Genomic DNA, 17,942 nt, shown 5'->3' with positions numbered 1-17,942 from the left:
CGGATGCCTAGGCAACTTTTTTTTTTTATGTTTTTGCAATGCAAAGCAGGTAAGTGGCTTGCCCAAGGCCACACAGTTGGGTGCTGAAGTGTCCGAGGCCGGATTTGAACTCCTGCGCCACCCAGGCGCCCCTGCCTAGGCAAGTCTTCACCACGCCGTGAGGATGCCCTGGGCTCCGGGGCTCCCACGCCCGGGTCTCTCTGTTGCCTTGGCACGGCCCGGCTCCGGCCTTCCTGCCGTTCTGGGGCTGGATGAAGCCTATCCGCAGCCGAAGAGCCCGCACACACGCTGTTCCAACCTGCCCCAAGCTTGGCACCCTGGTAAGGGATCCGTGCCGGGGCCGTCCGCGGCGGGTCCTCGCTAAGGCGCCCTTCCCACACCCGCCCTTTGTAGCGCTGACGGCCGCCGCGCGGGGCGAGGAGCCCTCGGAGGGCCGGCCCGGGCCCGAGGTGGCCAGGGGTCCGGCCGCTGGGCCGCCATCTCCCCGAGGGCACCGAGCCGCCACAGGGCGAGGAGCCCTCGGAGGGCCGGCCCGGGCCCGAGGTGGCCAGGGGTCCGGCCGCTGGGCCGCCATCTCCCCGAGGGCACCGAGCCGCCACAAAGGGCCCCGGGCTGGCCGAGGGACAAAGGCGGCCCGGGCTCGGCCGTCCGCGGAGGGGGCGCCCCGAGCCCCGGCTGCCACGAGGTCCCGGGCCCGGCAGCGCCCCCGCCCTGGCGAGTCCGGGGTCGCCTCCCGCCGGGGTGGGGCCGGGGGAGGGGGGGGCCCGCGGGGCTGTCATTGGGCCCGGCGCGGCTGGGGGGGGAGGGGTGCCGCGTGCGTGTGCGCGCGCGCGCGGGGGGGGGGCCGCTACGTCACCGGGCTCCCCCGCCCGGAGCGGCCGGGGCTGGGCCCGGGCGCCCGGGGAAGGCGGAGGGGAGGGGCGGGGGACAGCCCGGAGCGTGCCGCCGATTGGGCGGCGGCGGCGCGACGTCACCGCGCCCCGGGGCCCGTCCCCGCGCCCGCCGCCGCCGCCGCCGCCGCCGCCGCCGCCGCCGCCGCCGCCGCCGCCGCCGCCCGTGCTCCCTCCGGGCCCGCGCGCGCGCACTGGCCTTTGGCGCCCCGAGAGCCGGCCGGCCCGCGCCCGGCCCCCGGCGGCCCTGGCCCGGCCCCCGCCCCTCCCTCCCCTCTCCCCCGCAGCCCAGCACGGAGGGGATTTGAAAAGCCCGGTCCGCCTGCAGCGCCAGGCCGGCAGCCAATCAGAGGCGCGCACTTTTCCCGCTGCTTCTGTCTCTGCCGCAGCCGCGGGGCCAGGAGCGGGAGGCGGGGTCGGCGCCGGCGCGCGCGGAGCAGCCTCAGCCTGGGCCGGCGAGCCGCGGTGCCCCCTCCCGCCCCCCGCCGCCGCCGCCGCCGCCGCCCGGCCGTCCGCGTGTCGGTGCCGACCCCGCAGGAGCCGCCGCCGGCCCCGGAGCCGCCGCCGAGCCGCCCAGCCGCCCCCTCGGAGGATGCGCCACGGCCCAGGTCACTGCGCGCCCCGCGCCCCCTCCCGGGCCCAACCGCCCGGCCCAACCGCCGCGGGCCGGGCAACGGCGGGCGCGCGGGGGGCGGGGAGGGGGCCTGGCCCGGGGGGCGGGGGGCGGCGGTGCGGACCCACGGAGATGCCCTCCCCTCCCCCCGCGGGCAGCCGGGGGGAGCCGCCGCGAGCCGGGCAGCGGCACCCCACCCCACCCCCCGCGGGCAGCTCGTGCGCACGCCGAGTGCCCGCGGCCCCGATGCCCTCCCCCCGCCCTGGAATGGAGGAGGGGGTGGCACGGAGGGCTTGGGGAACGGTCACTTCCCTCCCCCTCCAGGCGCGCCCCCGCGCTGGCGCAAAATGAGAAAAAAAAGAAGCAGCCTCCCCCAAAACCCGCTCCCCCCCCAACTCCCCCCCCCCCCGGGTTAAGTGAAAGGATGGGGGAGGGTGATTTTCCTTTTCCACCCCTCGCCCCCCCCCCCCCCGCAGCCGCACATGCCCCCCCCCCCCCCGGCCGCCTGGCCTCCCTCCCCCCAGCGCTTTGTATGACCCTTTTCCTTTATTTATTGCTGTAAAGGAGCCGATTCCAGGGAGGCCGGGTGCAGCCCTTTTTTATACTGGAGGAGATTTGGGGATGATGATCTGGCAGCAGCCAGGGAAAATGTAATTCTCTAATTCTCGCAGCCTGTATAGAAGAAGGGGGGTGGGGTGGGGAAGCAGCCATGTTAGATCCAGATCCTTTATCCCTGCACCAGCCGAGGAGATGATCCTCTCCTCGTAGCCTCACTGGGGTCCGGCTGCACCTGTGTCACTCAGAATCACAGGCCAAAGGGTGTGGGTGACAGACAGAAGGAATCCTGACCTCCTCTGCTGCGTCCGTGATTTCCTCCCCTTTATTCCTAACAGTCAGAGTGGCTGAGAGAAAGCTGGAGAGCTCTGCAGGTATAAGAAGAGACTTCTTTCCAAACCCTTCCTAGGTAGTTCCTTGGCTTAGATGATAACTTGTCCTCCTGCTGTGTGTGTGTGTGTGTGTGTGTGTGTAAGGAAGCAAGTAAAGAATGGAATTTAATCTTTGCTTGAATGAGTATGTAGAAAATCCTTAACGTCTGTTAAAGGAGGAGTGCATTTTAATTCAAAAAAATCCACCTAAATACAACATTTTGCTAGAGCTAAATGAGCCTAGGAGAGAATGAGAGGTTTGTTTCCTGAATCTATTGGGCTTTGCCATTCATGTTCAGTTTTATATCTATTTGTCGTCTGAAGGGGGAGTTAAGGACTGATGCTTATGCCTGAGCATTTTAATTCACAGGAAAAAGCAACTAAAGCAGTTTTTTTTTGAAATCTTTTCTAGTTTATAGGCCTTGAAGTTCTTAGGATACTTGTCATAAGTAGCACAAAATTATACGGAGTGTTGCTTGGTGAACATCTTTATAGACTACCTTAATAGTAGGAAGCTCTTCCCTTTGTCAAACTGAAGTTTGCTGATATTGTCTAGTTAAAAATTTCTGACTTGTTGGCTGTAGCTGTTTAATAACTCTAGCTTATTTTGTGACTCTTTTGAAAAGTTGTGAGTATTTCTTTTAAGGTATCTTTTTATCTAGTTACAGAAATTGTATGGATTCTTCAGAAATTAGAATGCTGCTAAATTGAGATACTAAAGAAAGTCTTTCCTGTCTGTAGTTGTGTTAGGCTAGAGGATTGAGAATAATCATGTATAAAATTGTTGTCATAGAAATGTGTTGAAACATTTTGATAGGATACTTTTATTGAATCAATGTAAACAATGAAGTAAATTGTTACTTAGTAATTTAGCTTATGAAATTTTAGACTTTGGGTCATTGTGCTAAAAAAACACAATTTTGGATTTTAAAGTGGACTCTTGGTGTGATGGTGCTATTTGTATTCAAGCATGGCTTAGTTTATTCAGATAATTTAAGAATTGCAGTTTGACTGCTTCTATGGAAAGTAAGTTTGCAGATGGATTCAGAGAGAACTATCTTAATGCTTTATTGTTGTTAAATAGTAAGCAATATGTATTTCTCTTTGACTGAAATGCATGACAAAAAAAAATCCTCAAACTAGAATCAAAAGGCTGGCTGTTTCTTTGTAACTTATGGTAGTCTTTGTTTTTATACAAAATGTATATTCCTAATTTAAAATAATAACTGTCCTTTTTGTATGAAAATTAAAAATGATACTTTTTTTCATAAAGATAGTAGTTGCAGTTTAGATTTGGAAATGAAGAGGATTACCATAGCTTTGAGTCATTTCCTCTTCTTCTTTTCCATTTTGATATTTGCACAACACATATTCTAGGTTGAGGGTAGCAACAAGAACATTCAAAGTTGTGAAATTATTGTAAGATAAGGAGCAGATATTTTCATGCATCCTTGTAGGATAGGTTAGTATCTAATTATAAGGGGTAAGCATAAACATAAAACGGATATACTCTAAAGGATGTGAGAAAATCCTAGAATGCTCTGTAGATAGTCTTCATGCTGGTACTTTGATTTTCATTTGAACTTTTGTGGGGAGAACTCTGGCTTTATAAAAGGACATTGGACCAGGGTGAAACAACTAATTTTATGGTTTTTAAACTGAAGTATTAATCAAGGGATGAATTTTTTTACTTGACTAAAATAGATAAGCAAGCATAGAGGTGGCATTTAGAGACCATCTCTGCAACTCATACTCCACTGTAACCCTTTCTACTACAGTATTTAACCTGACAAAATATTGTAGTCTGCTTAAAGACTTCCAGAGAGGGAGAACCCACTGCTTTAACCCATGGCACATTTGGATAGTTGTAATTGTTAGAAAGGCCTTCTTCACTGTGGAGTTCAAATTGCCTCTTTTCACCTTCTTTATTTATATAGGTAGTACCTAGTTTTCTCCTCAGGGGCCATTGTGAACAGTTCTGCCCCTTTTGTCTCCCTAACTACTCTTTTCCAAGCTAAACATTCCCATTTGCTTTATTTGATTCTCATCTGACTTAATCTTGGTCTCTTTCGACACCCTGGCTGTCTTCTGAATAGCCTTTCTAAAATGGGGTTCCCTGAAATAGGTTGCACTGTTTAGTATGTAGTCTGACCAGGACAGAATGACAGTCTGCCTCTAACTCCTAGTAGTTTATGTGACCATATCATTGCTGTTCTCTTAAGCCTTATTTACAGCATCTACAAAATGATGGCCCAATTAAGGAATGCAGGTAAACTGTTTTGTAAATCTTAAGTGTTAATAGATATCAGTTATTGCTTTAATTTGTCACTTTACATTGATGATTCCTCTTAAGCTTTGAAGACCATTCCTCAAAGACAAACCTCTATTGTTGTTCATTTGTTTCAAGTCATGTCTGACTCCTTTTGGGGGTTTTCTTGGCAAAGCTAGTGGAACTGGTTTGCCCTTTTTTTACAAATGAGGAAACTGAGAGAAACAGGGTTAAGAGACATGTCCAGGATCACAAAAGTGCCTGAGGCCTATTTTGAACTCTAGCCTTTCTGACTCTAAGCCTTGTATTCTATCTACTGCGCCATCTAGCTGTGAAAGCATCAGAACCTTTTCCCATCTTGTAGATGGTTTTTGTTTTTTGAATCTGAGTGCCTATGTTTATAAACCTATGTTTATCCCTATTACATTCCTGCCCCTGCCCCTCTCCCAAACCCAGTAAAATAAGCAGAGCCTTGATTAAGTAACGCCAACCAGGACAGTACAGGTACCTGAGAGTGTGACACTGGGCACCCTTCATTTCCTTTGCCACCCACCAACAAAGGGAAGTAGGGGCTTCCTTTTTCCTTATTCCAACACTTAGCACAGTTCATAACACCATTTGATAAATGCTCCTTGCCTGACAAGTCTTCCATTGACCGGCCTTCTAGAGCTGAAATCAACCTTTACAGTTTCCCAGCATTGGGCTTCAGTTTAATTGTTACCCCTTTTATGTTATTGTCATTGTGTACATTTTGTTCTACTTGCTTCACTCAATTGTCTTCCCAGATCTCTTCTTTTAACTCTAATGATTTAGCTAGTTCTGAATACACCCAATTATAGTAATGTCTGGTTTCCATCTTTCCATGTTTTCCACAAAAAAGAGGAGATACTGTATAATGCTTTCGCAAAATGACATGTCTTTTAAGTTATTAAGACTTAACCCTACTTGAAGACTTTGGGAAAATGTCTAACTTAAAGCCTTTTCCCGATCTTCCCCTCTAGTTGACTTAGAGATGGGGACCAGACAAGTGATTTCATTATGAAGAGGAACTCTTAAAAGAGCTACCTGGGAGTTTGGGTGGAGGTGGGGGGAGAGTTAATTGACTGATCCAAAATTACACAGTCAGTACATAGTAAAGACCAAACTTGAACCCGCTCTCCAGCAGACTAATTGTAACTCTAGTAACTGGCAGAATGGAAACCTGCTCTCAATAAAACCAAGATGGCTTCTGCTGTCATCTCTCTCTTCTGTAGACATTCAGTAACCATACTGTTAATTATGCATTGTACTAGTTTGTCAGAATTGTTTTTATCAGTTTCTGGAATGGTATAGAAACCAAAGAATGGAATGCTTGGTATACCTGGGTACTAATAGTTGAAGTTTCTGAAGAATAAATGAACTTATTTACTGCAAGTTAAGTGCAAAATTGTTTTAAATTAATATGCTTAATTTATCTCATTTGTTTCTCTTCATTACCCTGTGAGGTAGATACAATTATTATCCCCATTTTGTGGATAACAAAAATGAGCCCAAGAGATTTTAAGTGATTTTTCCAGGATCCTATGGCTAGTAAGCATCTATGGTAGGATTTTTAGCTCAGGTCTTCCTTAGCCCAAGGCTGGAGCACCATCCCTGCTGTTTGCCTAGCTGCTTAGATCATAAATTGAATAAGACCCATTCAGGTGATAAAGATTTCTCTTTAAACTTCAAACTTTAAAATGTGATCATGAATGACATATTGTGAACTGATGATTAGGTTCCACAACTCTGAAATATAAGTAATAATATATATTTAGAATTAAAAACTACTCTCAGAGAATAGGAAGTATCATAAATAAAAAGTTGTGCGTCAATGTGCAATTTTAACAAATGCCACCAAAGATAGTGATCCAAACTTTTTGTTTTGTATGCTTGATCTTGGAGGGCATTTTACCTAACTGAAACCTTTAAATTTGGTGACTTGTGGGTATGACTCGAGTAGTTTGGGTTTTATAGTAAGCATATGTTCCTTTTAATGTTGAAATTTGTTTAGAATACAAGAATTACACTTTAGGATAAATGCACTACTAGTCTTGTATATTTCAGGATGATATTGAGAAAGTAGGCATGCAACATGAACTGAGTAGAAGTTCATTTCTCTTTAATAGAATTTTATGACAAAAAAACTTGGAATAAGTCATTTTTATATGGCATATTTAAGGCTTCAAAGTATAATTTTCTAATAGCTCTGTGGGACAGGAAAAAATTGAGAAGCAGATTTTGTGATGGCTTATGGTCATAGAAGGCTAGAATTTGAACCTAAGACCTCCTGACTTGGAAATGAAATCATCTCTAGCACAATACCTAATCCTCTCCCTTAATTATACTGAAGATGAACCTCATCAGTCTGATCCCATTCAGTTTTACAGACAAGAACAATTCTGGCCTTTCCAGGTTAAATGATTAATCTGAAGGTCACAAAGTAATGGTGGCAGCCTCCAAAGTTCTCCAAATCTTCTCTTCCCTATGCCATTTTTGTTTTTGTTATTAAATTGAGAGTATGAAAAGAATGTTAGAAAAATAATTGAGAAAAATATCTTATGTAGACAATGCTTGCTTCTCAGCCTCTTTTCTCTTTTTTTTCTCTTCCAGTAACCTATATAATTGGGTTTTATTAAAAAAAAATTTTTAATCCTGGTTTTCTAAACAAATGCCTTATTGGATAGCCAAAAAAATGAAATTGCTTTATATTGACAGCTTGACATTTTTTTGTATTTGACTCTTTGTTCTACCACTTATAAGTTTTGAAGGAACTGACTAATTTTTATGAAGTTTGCTATGCTGATTATATCAGGATTCCACTGTAAATCAGATTTGTGGTTCAGATTTTGCAAATTTTTTGTTTTCCCTAGGCAGTGGGTTTAAGTGACTTGCCCAAGGTCACACAGCTAGGTAATTATTAATTGTCTGCAGCTGGGATTTGAACTCAGGTCCTCCTGACTCCAGGGCTGGTGCTCTTATCTATTGCAACATCTAGCTGCCCTCAGATTATCATTTTGAAGTGACATGGTGGTGGACAAATTTTCAGATCCTGTACTTTATTGAATTTTACAATTTTCTCCCCCAATCTTGCTCCCCCCCCCCCCCAGAAAGCACTGTCAGTCTTTACTTTGTTTCCATGTTGCACCTTGATCCAAATTGGGTGTGATGAGAGAGAAATCATATCCTTAAAGAAGAGAGAAGTCTAAGAGGTAACAAGATCAGACAATAAGATAGCTGTTTTTTTTTTTCTAAATTAAAGGGAATAGTCCTTGAACTTTGTTCAAACTTCACAGCTCCTTATCTGGATACAGATGGCACTCTCCTTTGCAGACAGCCCAAAATGGTTCCCGATTGTTGCACTGATGGAGTGAGCGAGTCCTTCAAGGTTGAACATCACTCCCATGTTGCTGTTAGGGTGTGTGTACAGTGTTTTTCTGGTTCTGCTCATCTCACTCAGCATCAGTTCATGCAAATTCCTCCAGGCTTCCCTGAAATCCTGTCCCTCCTGGTTTCTAATAGAACAGTAGTGTTCCATGACATACAGATACCACAGTTTGCTAAGCCATTCCCCCAAATGAAGGACATTTACTTGATTTCCAATTCTTTGCCACCACAAACGGGGCTGCTATAAATATTTTTGTACAAGTAATGTTTTTACCCTTTTTCATCATCTCTTCAGGATATAGACCCAGTAGTGGTATTGCTGGGTCAAAGGGTATGCACATTTTTGTTGCCCTTTGGGCATAGTTCCAAATAGCTCTCCAGAAGGGTTGGATGAGTTCACAGCTCCACTAATAGTGTCCCAGATTTCCCACAACCCTTCCAACAATGATCATTATCCTTCCTGGTCATGTTGGCCAATCTGAGAGGTGTGAGGTGGTAGGAAGCATATTTCTTTATGAAATTAGATTAGTATGCTTCAGGTAGCATCTAATGCTAGCTGGTATTCATTAAAGGCTTTGTAATTTTTTATTTCTAAAAATCATATTAGCTACAACGTGGACATTTTCAGTTCCCATATCTCAAGGATATAAGTAGTTGTTTGTAGGTACTAGCATAACCATTGAATGGTGTTACAGATTTAGAGCTGAAAATGTTCTTAGAAGCCATCTTTTACCAAGGAGGAAACTGAGGTTCAGATACCTTAAGCTGTTTACCTCAGATTTCTAAATGGTAGAGAGGTGGGATTTAATTAAACCCATCTTCTGACTTTCAACCCATTCTTCTCTTTATTATACCACTCCACCTTTCTGGTTGTCTTCAAATTTCAATAAATCATTATGCATCTTTATATTTGGAATTGTAGAAACCAATTGATACGTGGAATCACATTTAGATATTTATAATTTTGGTAATGGGAATGTAATATTTAGAAACTGGTTTTTATTATGTCATGAAAAATTTAGGATAGCAACTTTGGGGATAAAAGAGTCCTTGAGAAAAATCGGTTTTCAGTGGTAATTTGTGAACTTGGTCAACTATCAACAATATATTATAAGATACAGTATTTTTTTCCCTGATTTTAAGTGGTATAATTTGTTCCATTACATAATTTACTCTTCAGCTCTTTCAAAGCAGTTTTAGTTGGAAGCATGTGCAAATGTGGGATGGACATTAAAGTGTCTACTGAGCCTTATACAATGCTAATAGTCACAAACTCAAAATTAGTAGAGATTTGAAAAGGCTATCTATTCCAAAAATTCTTGCATAGTTCTCTCAATGGCGGGCTTCCTGATGATCCCAACACTCCTAAGTATGACCAGACACAGTTTAAAATGTAATAAAAAGAATATAGAATTTAAATAATATTAGAATATACTTTTTGAAGTTAACACATGGCTGTAGGGTTTAATGGTCCCAGTTTATATTTAAGGTTAATACTACTGCCATACGGCGTACTTGACAAGTAGTCATCTAGCTTCTAGTTGAATATCTTTATTAAAAATTTTATGTAATTTTTTTTTTTTTTTAGGTTTTATAGGCAAACGGGGTTAAGTGGCTTGCCCAAGGCCACACAGCTAGGTCATTATTAAGTGTCTGAGACCGGATTTGAACAAGGTACTCCTGACTCCAGGGCTGGTGCTTTATCCACAATGCCACCTAGCTGCCCCCAAAATTATGTAATTTTAACAACTTTTTTAAAAAAAATTGAGTTCTGAATTCTTTCCTTCTTTCCTATCCCTTCCCTATCCATTGAGAAGGCAAGAAATGTGATACCAGTTAGATGTGTGAAATCATGCAAAACATATTTATGAATACCTTCAGTGAGGTAAATTCATCTTTTTCCCTCAAAAATCCACTTCTTTTGTGAATTTCCATTTTTGTTGAAGATGCCATCATCATTCTTGTTAACCAGGTTTTCATACTAGGTGTTATTTTTTGATTCTTAAGTCTCCCTCAACAGTATTGCTATTTGACAAATCTTAACAATTCTTCAGCATCTCTCCTATCAATCCTGTCTCTCTATTGCCTGGCTACCACTATCCTAGTTCAAGACCTTACCTCTTGCTTGAAGAGAGATGTGTTACAAGAACTTTCTGTCTATCTGTCTGTCTTTCTTTCTTTCTCTCTCTCTTTCTTTCTCTCTTTTTTTTGGGTTTTTGCAAGGCAAATGGGGTTAAGTGGCTTGCCCAAGGCCACATTGCTAGGTAATTATTAAGTGTCTGAGACCGGATTTGAACCCAGGTACTCCTGACTCCAGGGCCAGTGCTTTATCCACTGCGCCACCTAGCCGCCCCTCTTTTTCTCTTTCTTACAGAGCTTTCTTATTGCCCTCTCCAGTCCCTAAGATATCCTTCATACAGTTGTGAGGAGGCAGGATATTGCAGTGTTTAGGGTTACTCGACTTGTAGTTAGGAAATCTTGGTTTCAAATCCTGCTCAAATACTTAATTATATTTGTGACTTTGGGCAAGTCTCAATCTCTCTGGGCTTCATTTCCTCATCTGTGAACTGAGGGGGTTGAACTTATGGTTTCTAAAATTCTCTTTTATCTCTAAATGTATGATCTTGTAATTTTCCTAAAGGGATCATGTATTCCTTCCTACTCAGTAAATTTCAGTTGTTTCCCCCTTACTTTCAGAATCAAATATAAACTTCTCTCTTACACTGAGCCTATAATCTACCTGTCCAACCTTATTTTCTATCACTTCCCTCATAACCAAATTAACCTTCTTACTGTTTTCTCCCAAGCAATGCTCTACCTCCCATCTCTGCCTTTGTACATACAGTTGCTGTCCCCGAAGCCTATAATACACTCCTTCTCTTACAAACTCATTTTTCCTTCAGAACTCAATTCAAGCACAAGCTTCAACTGCATTTCCTTTCTTGATTTTCCTTCTCAGCTGCTAGTGTCCTTTCTCTCCTAAAGAAATTATTTTTTTTTTAAATTTTATATGTATTATAAATGTGCCTATCTTCCCTGCTGGCATGTAAGCTCTTGGGATGGGGTCAGAAAGACTATTTTATTTTTGTCTTTCTGTCTCCAGCACCTCACAAACTATCCAATTTGTTGTTCACTTGTTTGTCAGTTGTGTTCTGATTCTTTGTAATGGGGTTTTCTTAGCAAAGATATTGGAGTGGTTTGCCATCTCTTTCTTTGGCTCGTTTTACAGGAGAGGAAACTGAGGCTTACAGGGTTAATTGACTTGGCGTAGTGTCACACAACTAGCTACACATTTGAGTCCAGATTTGAATTCATCGAAGACTTCAGATCTAACATTCCACTCACTGTGTCTCCTACCTGCCCCAGAATGACTGATGCATAGATATTTAATAATTGTTTATTGGTTAATTAAATGAGAGAGAACATCAGGACATCTCATTCCACTTTAGCATAAACTGTAATTGTTGACCTTATACAGTATCTTGGTAATTTCCACCTATTTTTTTTTTCTGCTAAGTAGCCCTAAGTAGGGCTAAATGATAGAAGCTTTTTTTACATGACAGCTCTTCCAGTATTTGGAAGACTGTAATGGTTCCTTCATGACTCATCTGAGTTTGACATCCCAGCATCTTCAACTAAGTTTGATATGACATGATTTTTTTTTTGTCCCTTAACCATCCTGGTTTTCTTCTTCTTCTAGACATTCTCCAACCTAAACTTTTCAAAAATATGTTGCCCAGAGCAGACTATAATACTTCCGACGGACAGAACGCAGTGGATACTTATACATTCCTAAAATCCTCAGATCTTTTTCAGACAAACTACTGAATTGTAAGTGTGAGACTTTAAAGCAGGGCTGTCCAATCTTAACTTTTTAAAAAGTTTTTTTATTGAAACCATAGACAATGTATTTTGATTTGCCATTTTAGTGAGAGCTCTCTGGTAGCTCAGCTTCATTTACTAAAACATTTAGTAAACCCATAGGGGGCTGCATAAAATCGCACTGTAGTAGCATTGGCTGCATTTTGGACAGCCCTGTTTTAAAGTATAGGGTAGGTAAGGGGGGGGGAATAGTAGAAGATATGAAAAGTCCTTAAATGTCATGTAAAAGCTAGTCTAGTCTTCATAATTTCATGACAGAAATGAAGAAAGCACCTAGAGATGGAAATGTTCAAGTTAGTACTGTGGAAAGATGATGAGGGATTGGAGTGTGCTGTGGAAGGTAGAATTGTAGCTCATATAGAGTCAAGGGCTAATAAATCAAGCTGGAAAGAAAGAAAACCAGAAGGGGCAGATATACTGGAATGGGAATGGAGAGTATATGGAAAGAGGAGTGATGGGAATAAAGAATAGTGAGGGTTTAGGATGCTAGTAATTGGGAGTGGTAGAACTAAACTGGTTGGAAAAAAGGAAATTTTACAACCCAGGGTCTTAAAATTGGAACAGTTCTTTGGATCATAGTTCTGCCCTATAAGGTCAGTAACTGAATGGATTACGTTGCTGCTAATCTATAGTTCAAAGGTAAAAATGTAATTAATATAATCTAGTCAAATGCAATAGAACTATCAAGATGAGCAGATAAGACATTTACTAAATTACTTTATGATAGGCACTGGGATATAGATATAAGCAAGCAAGAGAAATCCTTGACCTCAGGGAGCTTACATGTTAATGGGGGAAGACCAGAGGATCAGAAAAGTGGAATGAAGTGATGTTGGGGAAGTCTCAAATTGACCTTTCCCTGTCAGGTAAACAAGAAAGCTGAGATACTTAGGACTGGAGAGGGTGAAGACCAACACGATCCCTTCTTTAATCCTTCCTTCTCAGGGGTTTGACCCTCCTGACTCAATGCTTACTTGAATTAGAACAGGAGTTGATTGACCCTGGGAAGGTATTTTGAAATGTATTCGATAAAACAGCTTTCCAATATCTAGTGCTGTAGAGTAGGGTTCTCCCAAATTGTTGCGACATTATGGTAGAATTGCATGACTGTAGCAACAAGCTGGTCTTGTGGCTGGGCAACTGCAGAGGACAGAGTCCTGGAGTTGGAGTCCAGAAACCCCGAATTAAATCACAGGCTGTGTGGCTGTCTCAATATCTTCATCTTTAAAACATGGGGAGTATTTGTGCCAGATACATGCTAGCTTACTATGATTACAGATGGAAAAAAACTAATACTGAGAGATGTGGGGATCACATCTCTCAAGCAAGTAGATGTCTGAACTAGGATTTTAACTGAAGCCTTCTTGACTCCCAAGTCCGATAGTTGTGCTACATATGTTTCACCATCTGGCTACCTGACCATCTCTAGCTTCCATGGTTTTTTCCCTTAACTTTGGGTCCTTCCATCTTTTGCCTCTAATGAAAGACACTTTCCAGTGTTTTGAAAATACACCTAATCCTAAAATAAATACGTGTGGAAGGTTAGAAACACTTGTTGCAATATGGCAACTTAATTTTCAGGGGTCAGTAAACAGGTTAAAATGAAGCAACAAAAGAAGCAGAAACTTAACAGTTAATAGCAGTGGCTCAGAAAATGAAACTTTGAAAATGGTCCATGTGGCATTTTTTTCTCAGTTCCTTTTCTGTGTGATCAGCATGGCAAACCAAGGTAGAAATAACCAAGATAGCTTTTGCTTTATTGTAACATTAGTGATTACTACTCTTGTCTTTTTTTTTTTTTTTTTTTTTTTAGGTTTTTGCAAGGCAAATGGGGTTAAGTGGCTTACCCAAGGCCACATAGCTAGGTAAATATTAAGTGTCTGAGACCGGATTTGAACCCAGGTACTCCTTGACTCCAGGGCCTGGTGCTTTATCCACTGCACCAGCTAGCCGCCCCTACTCTTGTCTTAATACTTACTATCTCATAAATTAGCAAAAGTAGACTTTAAAGCCCAGATCTTTGGAGCAGGCACAGTAGTGCACAAAAGAGACATTTAGTAAATGCTTCTTGATTGACAGAGGCTCACTTTGTTATAATAAAAACTTTACAAATAATTTAATAAATTTGTAATTTTTTAAAAATTTAATTTATTTTATTTAAGGCATTGTGGTTAAGTGACTTGCACAAGTTCACACAGCTAGGTAATTATTAAAGGTCTGAGGCCAGATTTGAACTTGGGTACTTCTGATTCCCAGGCCAGTGCTCTATCTACTGTGCCACCTAGCTGCCCCTAAATTTGCAATTGTTTTAATAAACTACTGTATCAGTTTTAAATCCATCCCTCCTCTTCCACCATCCCAACCCTATGATATTTCCTTTGGCTTTAAAATTTCTGCAAATTTTTCGTCTTCCAAGTTCACTGAATTAAGAAATTCTCTCTTACAAGAACTTCTATTTTTAAGACAAGCTGTTCTTCCACCCTCCCCCTCCCAAAGTAAAAACTAGTTAAGTCCACAATAAATAGGTAACTCAGTAGTAATAATAATAATATCTAGTGCTATGTGCCAATTAGTATACTAATACTTTACAAATATTGTTTCACTGATCTTCATAATAAACCTTGGAGGTAGGTGCTATTTTTATTCTCATTATAGATGAGGAAATTGATGCAAACAGCTTGCCTTCTAGAATCTTTAGTAGATTCCTTCAAAGCATAGTTCATAAGACAGATTCTATGGGAGGTCTTTTCTGGTGTCTTAGGTTTTTGTTTTGTTTTTTTCATCTGCTTACTTACCTGTTTACATATTTCCTCTTTCCCTTCCCCAGGTAGAATGTCAGTTTCTTGATGGCAGAAACTATGTTTTGTTGTGTCTTTGTATGCCCAGTGCCTCATTAAAGTGGAAGATCACCTAATGTTCAAGATAAAAGTACATCGTGAAAGAGAACAAGCTATAGTACATAATAAATAATAGCAATGGCTCAGAAAATGAAACTTTAAAAATGGTCCATGTGATATTTTTTCTCAGTTCCTTTTCTGACTGTGTGATCAGTATGGAACATTACAGGAGAAATAGGGTAAAGAATGTCATCAGATCTTGTTATCTCTTATACTTTTTGTTTCTTCTTTAAGGATATGATATTCTCTCTCATCACTCTCAATTTGGATCAATGTACAACATGGAAACAAAGTAAAGACTGACAAATTGCTTTTTGTGGGGGGGGAGGGAAGTAAGATGGGGGAAAATTTGTAAAACTCAAAATAAATAAAATCTTTAATAAAAGAATGTCATCAGAGAAAAATGGACTATTTGTGTGATGAGTACCAGTGATAACTGATGGACACATGTGTATTCCATTGAAATTTATTTTATTTTATTTTATTTTTAGGTTTTTGCAAGGCAATGGGGTTAAGTGGCTTGTCCAAGGCCACACAGTTAGGTAATTATTAAGTGTCTGAGGCTGGATTTGAACTTAGGTGTTCCTGACTCCAGGGCAGGTGCTCTATCCACTTCGACACCTAGCTGCCCCCAAATTTATTGTATTGTTGAGATATCTCAAAGATATTGGATGGTTCTTATCTTGAGAGGGTATAGACACAGGATTAAAAATCATGGATGAGTTAAACTGCTTTGCTGGAGAACCCACATAGATGCAATATATGTGAATTCTTTATCCCTTCTTTATGATCTCTTAGGAATACAGACCTAGCAGTAGTATTGCTGGATTAAATGGTAGACTGGTTTATTATTCTTTGGGCATAGTTTCAAATTGCTCTCCTGAATAGTTGGATCACTTTACACCTCCACCAACAGTGCATTAGTGTCCCAGTTTTCCCATTTCCCATTTATCATTTTCCTTTTCTATCATATTGGCCAATCTGATCAGTGTGAAGTGCTATTTCAGAGTTGTTTAAATTTGCATTTCTCTAATTAGTAGTGACCTAGAGTTTTTTTTTTTTAGGTTTTTTTTGCAAGGCAAACGGGGTTAAGTGGCTTGCCCAAGGCCACACAGCTAGGTAATTATTATGTGTCTGAGACCGGATTTGAACCCAGGTACTCCTGACTCCAGGGCCGGTGCTTTATCCACTACGCCACCTAGCTGCCCGGGAGTATTTTTTTTCATATGACTAAAGAGAGCTTTAATGCTGAAGATGTTCCGTTCATTTCCGTAGTTTAAAATTCTTCTCCAGAATGGTTGGATCAGTTCGCAACTCTTCCAATAACATATCTTGTTCCAGTTTTTCCACATCTTCTTCAATATTTAACATTTTTCTTTTCTGTCATATTAGACAATCCTGATCCATGTGAAGTGGTACCTCAGAATTTTTTTCAAATAGTGACTTCTTAGCTCTTTATTAAGCGTCTTTTATGGAAGTAAGTCCTGGGATACAAAGGAAAAAATCAGTCCTTGATCTGAAGGAACTCGCAATCTAATGGCAGAAACAATACAAAGAACCATGTACAATCTATATCTATCTATCTATGTATCTATATATATATAATTTAAAATTAGGATTAGAGATAATCAGTGGGAACACATAGATGTAATATAGACTTATTGAAGAGGTCTCTGTAGATTGCTAGTTTCCTTTCTGATTCTTTTTCTTTGTCCACTCTTCCTATTGTACTTCTACCTTTTAATGACCATTGTGATCCTAGGATAGTATATTTTCTGTCTCTCCACTAGCCACATTTAGGAATTTACTTGTGTGTTTTTATTCTTGTTTATGAAATTTTTCATGTTCCTTATGCCATGCCTATTATGATTTCTAGAATGCTGTTGATAGCTTTGTTGTGAATGTGAGAAATAGGTACTGACTTTTCAAAAATAGGGCAAATGGGGGGTGGCATAGTGGCGTAGTGGATAAAGCACCGGCCCTGGAGTCAGGAGTACCTGGGTTCAAATCCGGTCACAGACACTTAATAATTACCTAGCTGTGTGGCCTTGGGCAAGCCACTTAACCCCGTTTGACTTGCAAAAACCTAACCCCCCCCCCAAAAAAAAAACTAGGGAAAATGGGAGTCATGATCTTGGAGAATAGGGAAAGAATAGAGTACTGTAGAGTAGATAAGGCTAAGCATGATAAATCATGGGAGTAATTAAATTTTGCCTAGTTTCCTTGTTTTTAACTAAGTGGATAAGATTTCTAGAAACAGCTTGAGTTGGAAAAAATCTTCTCCAATTCCTTTTTTTTTTTTGCAAGGCAATGGGGTTAAGTGGCTTGCCCAAGGCCACACAGCTAGGTAATTATTAAGTGTCTGAGGTCGAATTTGAACCCAGGTACTCCTGACTCCAGGGCCAGTGCTCTATCCACTGTGCCCCCTAGCCGCCCCCCTCTCCAATTCCTTTTATGGGAAAGATGGGAAAATTGAGGCTGAGAAGTGAAGAGACTTGCTGAATATTATATTTATAAAAAGCATAGCCAGAATTGAAGTGTAGGTCCTCCAGTGCCAAATTCAGTGGCCTCTCTATTATATTCTTTGTCAGAAACCTTTTAACCCTCAGACTGGCTTAATTCATACTCTGAATCTAACTTTTTTTTTTTTAACCACTGAAATTGTCCTCTAATCTGATTCCTTAATATAAAATTCATTTACAAATATTTAAAAAAATTGTTTATTTTGCATTGCAACACTTGGAATTGACATACTTTTACAGGTCAAATGTAGTTAACACTGAGCTCAGTGGGTGTCAGAATTAGATTACATTGAAATTATCACATAGACGGCAGAATAAATAACTGTTTTAACATTGTTTTGTTCTCAGGAGGTTTTGTAGTGGTAATCTTTATGTTGGAATTTGACCTTTATCTGGAATATTGTTGCAGAGAAAATTTATTGTGGCAATTATCTTAACCAGAAAGTGATATCAAGGAAAACAATGAAGAAAATGAAAGTAGAGAAACATAACCAAGAGGAGTGTGTTGTATGTGTATGACACTTCCTAATATAACTTT

General features: G+C 41.7%; 1 protein-coding gene across 3 annotated transcripts in view; it reads left to right on the top strand.

The window, feature by feature from the left end:
- The first annotated feature begins 228 nt into the window (after positions 1-228).
- Positions 229-17,942, top strand: part of NSD2 (nuclear receptor binding SET domain protein 2) — a 123,009-nt gene continuing 105,295 nt past the window's right edge. Inside the window, exon 1 of one of the 3 annotated variants that reach the window (XM_074229936.1) lies at positions 229-320. The gene's annotated coding sequence lies outside the window, so the exon portion shown is untranslated. Of the gene's footprint in view, positions 321-1,435; positions 1,499-2,043; positions 2,433-17,942 lie in introns of those variants that run through there. The other 2 variants (XM_074229934.1, XM_074229935.1) reach the window with 2 other exon arrangements.

Source organism: Macrotis lagotis, chromosome 3 (genome assembly GCF_037893015.1).
Source record: "Macrotis lagotis isolate mMagLag1 chromosome 3, bilby.v1.9.chrom.fasta, whole genome shotgun sequence".
Lineage (NCBI taxonomy): Eukaryota > Metazoa > Chordata > Mammalia > Peramelemorphia > Peramelidae > Macrotis > Macrotis lagotis.
Note: the sequence above shows the minus strand (reverse complement) of the source record. Positions and strands in the feature narration are given on the sequence as shown.